The sequence below is a fragment of the Ptychodera flava genome, chromosome 8 (assembly GCF_041260155.1).
Source record: "Ptychodera flava strain L36383 chromosome 8, AS_Pfla_20210202, whole genome shotgun sequence".
Taxonomy (NCBI): domain Eukaryota; kingdom Metazoa; phylum Hemichordata; class Enteropneusta; family Ptychoderidae; genus Ptychodera; species Ptychodera flava.
In genome coordinates, this window is record NC_091935.1 from 41829525 (window position 1) to 41838380 (window position 8856).

At 36.4% G+C, this 8856-nt stretch overlaps 1 long non-coding RNA gene across 1 annotated transcript; it reads left to right on the plus strand.

Moving 5' to 3' along the window:
* The first annotated feature begins 2816 nt into the window (after positions 1–2816).
* Positions 2817–8421, plus strand: LOC139139379 (uncharacterized). The gene is made up of 3 exons (XR_011553785.1): positions 2817–2968; positions 3587–3674; positions 4103–8421. It is a non-coding gene; the product is annotated as an uncharacterized lncRNA (long non-coding RNA).
* The last annotated feature ends 435 nt before the right edge of the window (positions 8422–8856 follow it).

The window sequence follows — 8856 nt, forward strand, 5'->3', positions numbered from 1 at the left end:
TAGGGATACACCCTAAGAAAGCCCCTAGCGCTGATGAGCAAGTATTTAAGACCTCAAAGCAGTATGTCTCCATCATCACAAGTTTCAGCCCTGGGAGAAGTGGGCCTGGACCGAACAGAGCCAGCAAAGTTCTGGAGCGTCCAAGAAAGGGTCCTGGCTCGTGCACTCGCTATGTGTGTGTCAGAGAAGCCCTTAATCCTGCACATTAGGGGGCCCCATGGGGATCACTATGGGTCAGATGTCCATTGTCAAGCCCTCCAAATGGTAAAGGAATGGTGTTCGCCACGGCAACGTATTCACATCCACAACTTTACAGGTACCATCAACACAGTAAGGCGGTGGACAAAGGCTTTCAAAAACTGCTACTTCGGATTTTCCATCGTAACGGCCAATTTTGACCAATGGCAACGAAGAGCATTGAAAGAAGTGCCCAGTGATCGGTTATTGATAGAAACCGATTCTCCGTATCTCGGGGGCACTACCATCAGCACCCCAGCCTTAATAGGGGATGTTGCCGTAGCTGTTGCCAAGACAAGGGGTACTGATTTGGTGCGCCTCCTTAAGGCAACAGTTAGCAATACAAGGCGAATTTATCACTAGGGATGGTTTAATTACTGCCAGTAACATTGCTAGCTGGCAGCTATTTTAAGTGTCAAGGTTAGCCAGTAACATTGCTAGCTGGCTGCCTTGTAAAATTAACCTCTCAGTTTTTTAGATCCCTAGAATACCCATTCCTGCAGAAAATAAAAGAGGGGAGAGTGTAGTGAAATGCGGGCTTTCGGCCGTTGGCGGCGCCCTCCTGCACAGGTGCTGCGCCGCCGTTGTATTCATGGAATGCCAAGCCTCGCATGTACATTACGCATTTCCCCTCACCAACAGCAGAACGATATACACCGCTGAAGAGAGCAGACGTCCTTACGTAAAGCCTTCTGCGGACCACCCAGTACGACAAAGACTTGGTAAGTCCACCGAGTTTAATACACTGGGTAACACTATAACGAGTATGAAAATCTTCTCAATAAATCAAGTTTAATTCTCGGAGCAGTACTAGCTACTACCGACGCATTTTCAAGATGTACAAAAAATGAGATAGGATTGAAAATTTTTTTAGAACCAACTGTATATTTGAATGGGTATTTTATTTTCATTGATTATTTTTACGTACTAGAATCCAGGGTCACAGGCTAGGAATGTATGTTGCCGATCGTTGTACAGAGTCACAGGCAGTTGTGTTTCCGACCGTCTCTGACACCTCGTCTACCTGGCTATACGTGTCTGCGTGTATACGCACTTTATATATCAGGATATTTCCTTTTATCGCGTGACAGTTTTAGAAAATAAGGTTCATCGATAGCGTATGTTACTAAAGGACCACGTAAAATGATCGATGTCCGATAAAATCTAAACTCTTAAAAAAGTTTTTCATCCGACAAAAACGACATTGTAGTTTGATTTGGTTGAGAATTTTTATAAAATGATGATGTAATTACATATTTTTTCTCCTTACATTGCCGTAATTGCAACTGGAAAACTTCTTTTTCTTATAGTTGTCTGACATAGACATTTTTATATCGATGCATGTGTTTATATTACAGTGAATTATCTTACCGATAAGTTTTTTTAACAAAAGTAAATGTGTTTTTCATTAGTATAAGCTTAATGTCGTTACGTTATTTTCAGTTTTCCATCCTGATTGTGTTTTAAGTATGATTGGAATTAATGGGAACATCTGATAAATATTCAACAATTAAGTTTCAATGAGTGGGACAAAACTTAAAGAATTAAGTTTTTATCCGACATCCATCTTTTGACGTGGTCCCTAAGTTGATTAACTCTTTTCTGATTGAATTGAATATGAGCCAAGTCTAAGACACACAACAAAAGTACTGTTTCAGTCTCAGCTAAATATTCAATGAATTAGTCAAATGTCACCTCAGATGCCACAAGAGAACACCATTTCCACTCCAAAATTTCATTTTTCGCCTTGCAAGAGGGGGGAACACCCCGTCTCGCGCTCTCCCCCTCATTCGCTACACTCACTCGGGGTTCGGTCGTTTCGCTCCCACACAGTTCACCCGTCTACTTTCTTAAATTACCTAACTACTTTTAAATATAAGGGCAACACTGCCCAAAGCTACAGTACTGTCAGTAGTAGAAACGAAGATGATTAAAAGCTTATCCATAAAGTTCGGCCCAAGGTTTACTGCATAAGCTTGGAACGAGATAAAGGCTAAGGTTCAACAAATGTATGCAAGGACCAGCTTCAGCGAATCTTGGGCGTATCGGCACGCTCACTATTGTACTGAGCTTTAGCTCCAAGCTTCAGATAACCTTTAACTATCTCAACCACAGAGGGACAGTGTCTCAACCTTACTGTCCCATGGTATCTACAAGATATTCGGTGGGTTCCCCTGCCCAAAATGTATGTTTGTTACGTTTATGCAGATACAACATCGGCAACAAAACATGATGTCTTTGTCTCCTGTACACAATAAATTTCAATGAACACCACTGCACTTTCAATGAGTTGAGTTCACTATCACGTGTTCTAATGTTTTTCAGTGTATGAAATTCAATGTTCTTAATGTTATACTTTAAACTGTATATTCTATGCAAAGCTGGCCAGAGGATACAAGTTCTCATAAATATATTTCTTGGAAAGTTTCGTCAGAATATTTGTACAAAGTATAAAGTTGTCATCCTGATATTGTGAACCGAAATACATTTTTTGCTCAACAATTTCCATCAATTAGAAATAAACTTTTTTATCTGTTTCTATGATAACTTGCACCACTCTCTGTATAGTATGCTGAAGATTTAGTCAGTGAGATCTCTGAAGACAGAAATCCTTCAGTGTTGTCTGGAGAGTCTGTCCCTAAGGCATCCATGGAGGAGGAGACCCATATCCCTGGAAGAGGGAGAAATCGTGGAGAACTGGAAACACCCAAGGCCACCGCTGGCATATGAGGTAATGATCCATGGAATGAATTGATGCTGTAATTAATTTTTATAAATAGCCAATTACATGTAAGTTGTGCTAACAGATTCCTTTGAAATTGTAGATTTCTGAAAGCATAAATGAATATTTAGAAAATACGGTATTTCAAAAGGTAACTTAGAAAGTAATTTTGTTTTTTAGGATGCAGTTTCAGTATTTAGATCTTAGTCCTTCACCTTAAATGGTAGAATTGAGGACACTGTCTCCAGGTATATCATTCATTCCATCATTTCAATCATACATGCGAAAGCAATCACAATACAATGTTACACCATCTGTCAGGAAAATCATCTGATGTTGCAACTCCTTTTTTCGGAAAACAACCTTTTCTATTGATGAAAATCAGTGCTCAAGTGTTAACTGCAGCAAGGTTTAGGTTCAGGCTTACTGGTACTATGGAAAAAGATTCAGGTGTTCTGCAACCTCAAGAGGGCGCTTTCCATCACGTGGGAAAGCCAGGTTGCAAACCTATTGGGGTAAAGGTAGTATGCACATCAAAATTTAAAGACTTGCTTAAACTTTCCTCAGGGAAACTTTAAACCGTTCTTTAATTATTATACAAAAGTGTCTATTTCTATGACCCAACAGATGCTACCGATGGAGCAAATGGTGTGAACACTAAAAGTACTGTATTCCATGGGACCATGAGTACACTGAAACTCATTGGCAGATGCGCGTGAGTTGAACTTCTTAAATGTATTCAGCATGCGTGCGTAACTTTTAACACTCAGTAAGTGAGGGCTGCATGTCTGTGTATCTTTGTGCTGAATCATTGATCATACAGTGGACAAATTTGTCATTAACAATGTGCAGTGTTTGTTCATCAGATATAGGGACTTTGAAGTTCAAGGTTTCCTAAACTTTTCGGAGAAACTTGTTGATTTACAAACATATTACAAGACTTTACTCAGAGTTCCTGAATTTCCTGTCAAGAAAATCAGAGGGAAAAAAACCGTAATTCAACATCATGTCTCTGGTGCTATATACAAAATTTTTAAGAATCAACGATGTATAGCCTGAGGGAAGCACTCAATAATTAATCATTCATTCAGTTCTGATCAAAAACTGTTGCTTGAAATGATCACTGATATGTTGTACTATCAGGCAATGCAGAAGTCGAAGAAGAGAGAGTAAGCAGAGAGGCGGTTTACTCTGACCTGTCAGATGTCCCCGACGTACATTATGAGAATAAGCCGAAGGGTGAGGTGGATGAACTTGAAGACGTTGAACCCAAGACAGAGGGATCAGTGGTGATTCTAGTTTTTACACATTTTATTGCAGCAATGATAGTCATTGGAATTCTACTGATGTTGATCTGGTACCGATGACTTTCAAGTATCTGGACTATTACAGGGTGAGTCATGCAGTGTCTGTCCATGATTTTCTTGATATGCGTAGTATGCCTGGCGATGCTATGCTATGTACGGTAGACTATATTTACACTCCATAGCATCACATAATATACATTGGAGTTGTTTGAAGATGAAGTACATCCAAATTACAAAGGCACTGCTTTCCTAGTGGCAAACATGAAGAGAAGCATCTACAAAGTTATTCTGACACAGATGGGTAACAAGCAGCCAAATCCAAGGATTGGAGAAGAGCACATTCCAAAGAAATACACTAATCAAGGGAGAGAGTATAACACTAATGGCTCCTGGAATTACAAATATAATGCAAACAACAATCACAACAGCAACAGCAATAACGATAAAGGAAAGCACCTCGTGAGGGAGTTTTTGATGAACATATTGAACTTTATCAACAATTGAATACATCATTGACATCCGTCCTTTAGATATGTGAGGACCTTGAATCAGGTATCTTTATGTCACAATACTTAACTTCACTGTCACTACTTTTGAACTCTTGACATGGTGTGTTCCTCAATAGCGAGAAGTACACTGAAATTTACTACATGGAATATTTATGGAAATTTAGAACAGAAAGTTAGAGATAGCAGTTTTTTAAGTAGTTTAGAAGGGTTTGATTTTTTAAGTCTAGTAGAGACAAAAACAAGAGTGGACTCAAATATTAATATTTCAAAATATAGTTATTTTCATTCGGCTAGAACCAAACAACATAGAAAGGCACGCTCACCCTCTGGAGGAGTTGCATTTTATTTTAGAGATATTTTTAGTGCTGGTATTACACAGATGGAAAGTAGTTCTGAAGATTTTATTTGGGTTCGTTTAGATAGTAACTTTTTTAACTTAGATGATGATATCTTTATTTGTACCCTATATTTTAGTCCACAAGGGTCAAGTATTTTTAGCTGGAAAGAGTCAAACCAGTTTCAGCTGTTGGAAAAAGATATTGCAAAATTTTCAAAAAAGGGGGCAATTATTCTCACTGGAGATTTCAATGCACGTACTAAGAATATACAGGAGGTTGCAATTTATGAACAAGACGACTATCATTTGTCAAATGCAGACATTGCATTCAAAAAACGAAATTCACAGGATATTTCAATGAAAAATTATTATGGTGACCAACTTTTAGATCTGTGCATGGCCACCGATATGGTAATTCTTAATGGGAGATGTATTGGAGACAGTATTGGAAAATTCACCTGTCACCAAAGGCATGGCAGCAGTACTGTGGACTATAGTATCGTCAGTACTAACTTATTTAGCAAAATTCTATTTTTTAAGGTTCACCCACTTAACATTTCTATATCAGATCATTGCCAAACTGAATTTCAGTTACAAACTAACGCCTACTTAAATAATGTAGATACTAATATAAAAATTAATCAAGATAGACATAGCAATGATTTTACTTTTGTATGGGACAGCGACTCTAGGTATTACTTTTATGAAGCATTACATAATCCACACATTGCATCACTCATTAATAATTTTAACAAAACAAATTTTGATGCCACAATACAGTCAGTTAATACAGCTTGTGCAATGTTATCAAACATATTCCTACAAACAGCAGGAGCTAGTCTCCATAAACGCATTATAAGGAAAAAAAAGGAACAAAAGGGCAAGAAGTTAAGCACCTCTAGGAAACCAAAATGGTATACCAATGATCTTGGTAATTTAAAAAATGATGTTTACAAATTATCAACTAAGTTGAGCAGAGACCCATATAATACTGAATTACGAAGCTCTTGCTACAATTTAAAGAAACAATATAAACGTCTAGTTAAAACAAAGAGAAGAGAATTTAAAAGTCAGATTTTAAACAAATTAGACAGCTTGGGGAAATCAAACCCAAATAAGTACTGGGAGCTGATTAATGAGTTGAAATCAGATTCACAAAATAATAGCAGTGAACACACACCAATTGAAAAAGAAAGGTGGTACAGTCATTTTAAAGCACTTAATACAAAGGTAGATTTGCCATTAATAGATGAGAATGTCATGATAGATCAACAGAGGCTGGGAATTCACACAGATCTCAGCTTTGGACAAACCCATCTCTGAATTAGAAATTCAAAAAGCCATCAGTACTTTAAAGAACAGGAAAGCCCCAGGTATGGATAACATAACAAATGAAATGATAAAAGCAAGTAGACATGTATTAATTAAACAAATCAAAACTCTTTTCAACATAATCTTAGCTAGCGGTCACTTTCCTGATGCATGGAATACAGGCATTATTATACCGATATATAAAAAAGGAGACAAAAATGACCCGAGAAAGTACAGACGGATAACATTGCTAAGTACAATTAGTAAACTTTTTACTTCAGTTCTAAAACAAAGACTAATTACTCATATTAAAAATGAAAACCTTATTATTAGGGAACAAATTGGCTTTATGCCAGAGTTTAGTACATGTGATCATATATTTGTTTTAAAACAATTACTTACAAAGTATCTGAGTAAGGGGAAATATATTTTTGGCTGTTTCATAGACTTTCAGAAAGCCTTTGATTCAATTTGGCATGTGGGGCTTCTACACAAACTAATAAAGTATGGTATCACAGGGAAATTTTATAACATCATTAAGTCAATTTATTTAAATTCGAAGGGTTGCATTAGGGTGAAAGAGGGACTCACTGAACAGTTTCCCATGGAGAGAGGAATAAGGCAAGGTGACGGCTTAAGCCCACTGCTTTTTAACCTATACATTAATGACATAAAAGATTCGCTTAATTGTGTCACCAATGACCCACCAACTTTATTACGGAGTACTTTATCATGTCTACTTTATGCCGATGACTTACTTCTACTATCTGAGACACCTACGGGGCTAAAGAATGCTATAAATTCAATAGGGCATTATTGTGAAAAATGGCATTTAGGCATAAACATTCTCAAATCAAAAATCATGGTTTTCAACAAATCGGGGAAAATTTTCAACAAATTTAAATTTACTATACATGGTAATGAGTTGGAAAATGTGTCAACATATACTTACCTTGGCATAAAGTTAAATATTACAGGAAAACTAAACAGAGCACAAATTGATTTGAAAAACAGAGCTATGAAGGCATGTTTTAAATTGAGACAGATACTCTTTGCAGAGTCAAATATTCCAATTAAGGTCCATTTACAAATGTTTGATGCCATGATAAAACCTATTCTGCTATACTGTACAGAAGTATGGACTGCGGACATATGCACAAATGCAAAAACCATACTCACAAACTTAACAAACACAATTGAAAAGTTGCACATTAAATAATAAAGCATCCAACATAGCATGTTTAATGGAACTGGGTAGATATCCTCTAATTGTTTCAAGCATAACACAAATGGTCAAATATTGGTTAAAAATAAGTAAGAAAGCAGATACAACACTGACTCGTGAGGCTTATGATCTGGGTTGTCAACTGGACAATGCACATACAGATAATTGGGTGTCAGGAATTAAACAATCGTTGCTGCTCGTAAATATTGGAGATGCCATGAATGTAAAGATAGAAAATGACAAACAGTTTAAAACTAATTTCAATGTAAAAGTTAAACAGCTATTTGAAAAATGTGCATTTGAATTGATTCATGATGATACCAGACAAGGGCACCATAAAAATAAACTTCGCACATACAGAGAGTTTAAAAAAGATTTCTCTCTCGAAAGCTACCTTCATGTTATTAAAAACCCAGATCACAGATCAGCCCTGTCCAAGTTACGCATTAGTGCACACATACTACACATAGAAACAGGTAGATATAGAAACCTTGATGTCATAGACAGAGCATGCCCAATTTGCCAAAACACACAAGTAGAAGATGAGATACATTTTCTTTTTCATTGCAAAGGATACACAGACATTAGACATGATTTTTTCAGTAAACTAAACATTTGTAAAAATGCATTCAGAGGCACACAAGACCTTGTAAGCATCTTTTCAAGGACAGATAAAGCATCACTATGTGAATTGGGAAAATACATACATGTTTTAAACTCAGACAAGACAAAATGAAAAAGACAAAGTAAACTATTTATAAACCTTTAATATGTTGACCTCATGTATAGATATTTATATTTTATATATATATTATATATACTCTTTCATTGATGTTTTTCGCAAAACCTTTATTGTACTTAATGATCAAGATCCCAAGTGGGATACGATTTCAATAAAGGCTTACATTACTTACTTTACTTTACATTGCAAAATACTTGATATTTCACAATTCAATCATAAAATACTTTTTTCCCCTCGATGCTGAGTACTCCAAAATCAACGTCAAAAATGCCTCCCAGTCTGCCAAACTTTTTATGACATTATATTTTAGTGAAAAAATGCTGTTTGAGACTATCAAATTTGTGAATAATCTTGCATCAGGGTCCTCCTCAAGGTAATTGGGGAGGAGGCAACCCTTTTTTTTTCAAGCAAATTATTAATATGCTAATAACTGTACAAAATTCATTCTTTTCATAAAAAAAAGAAT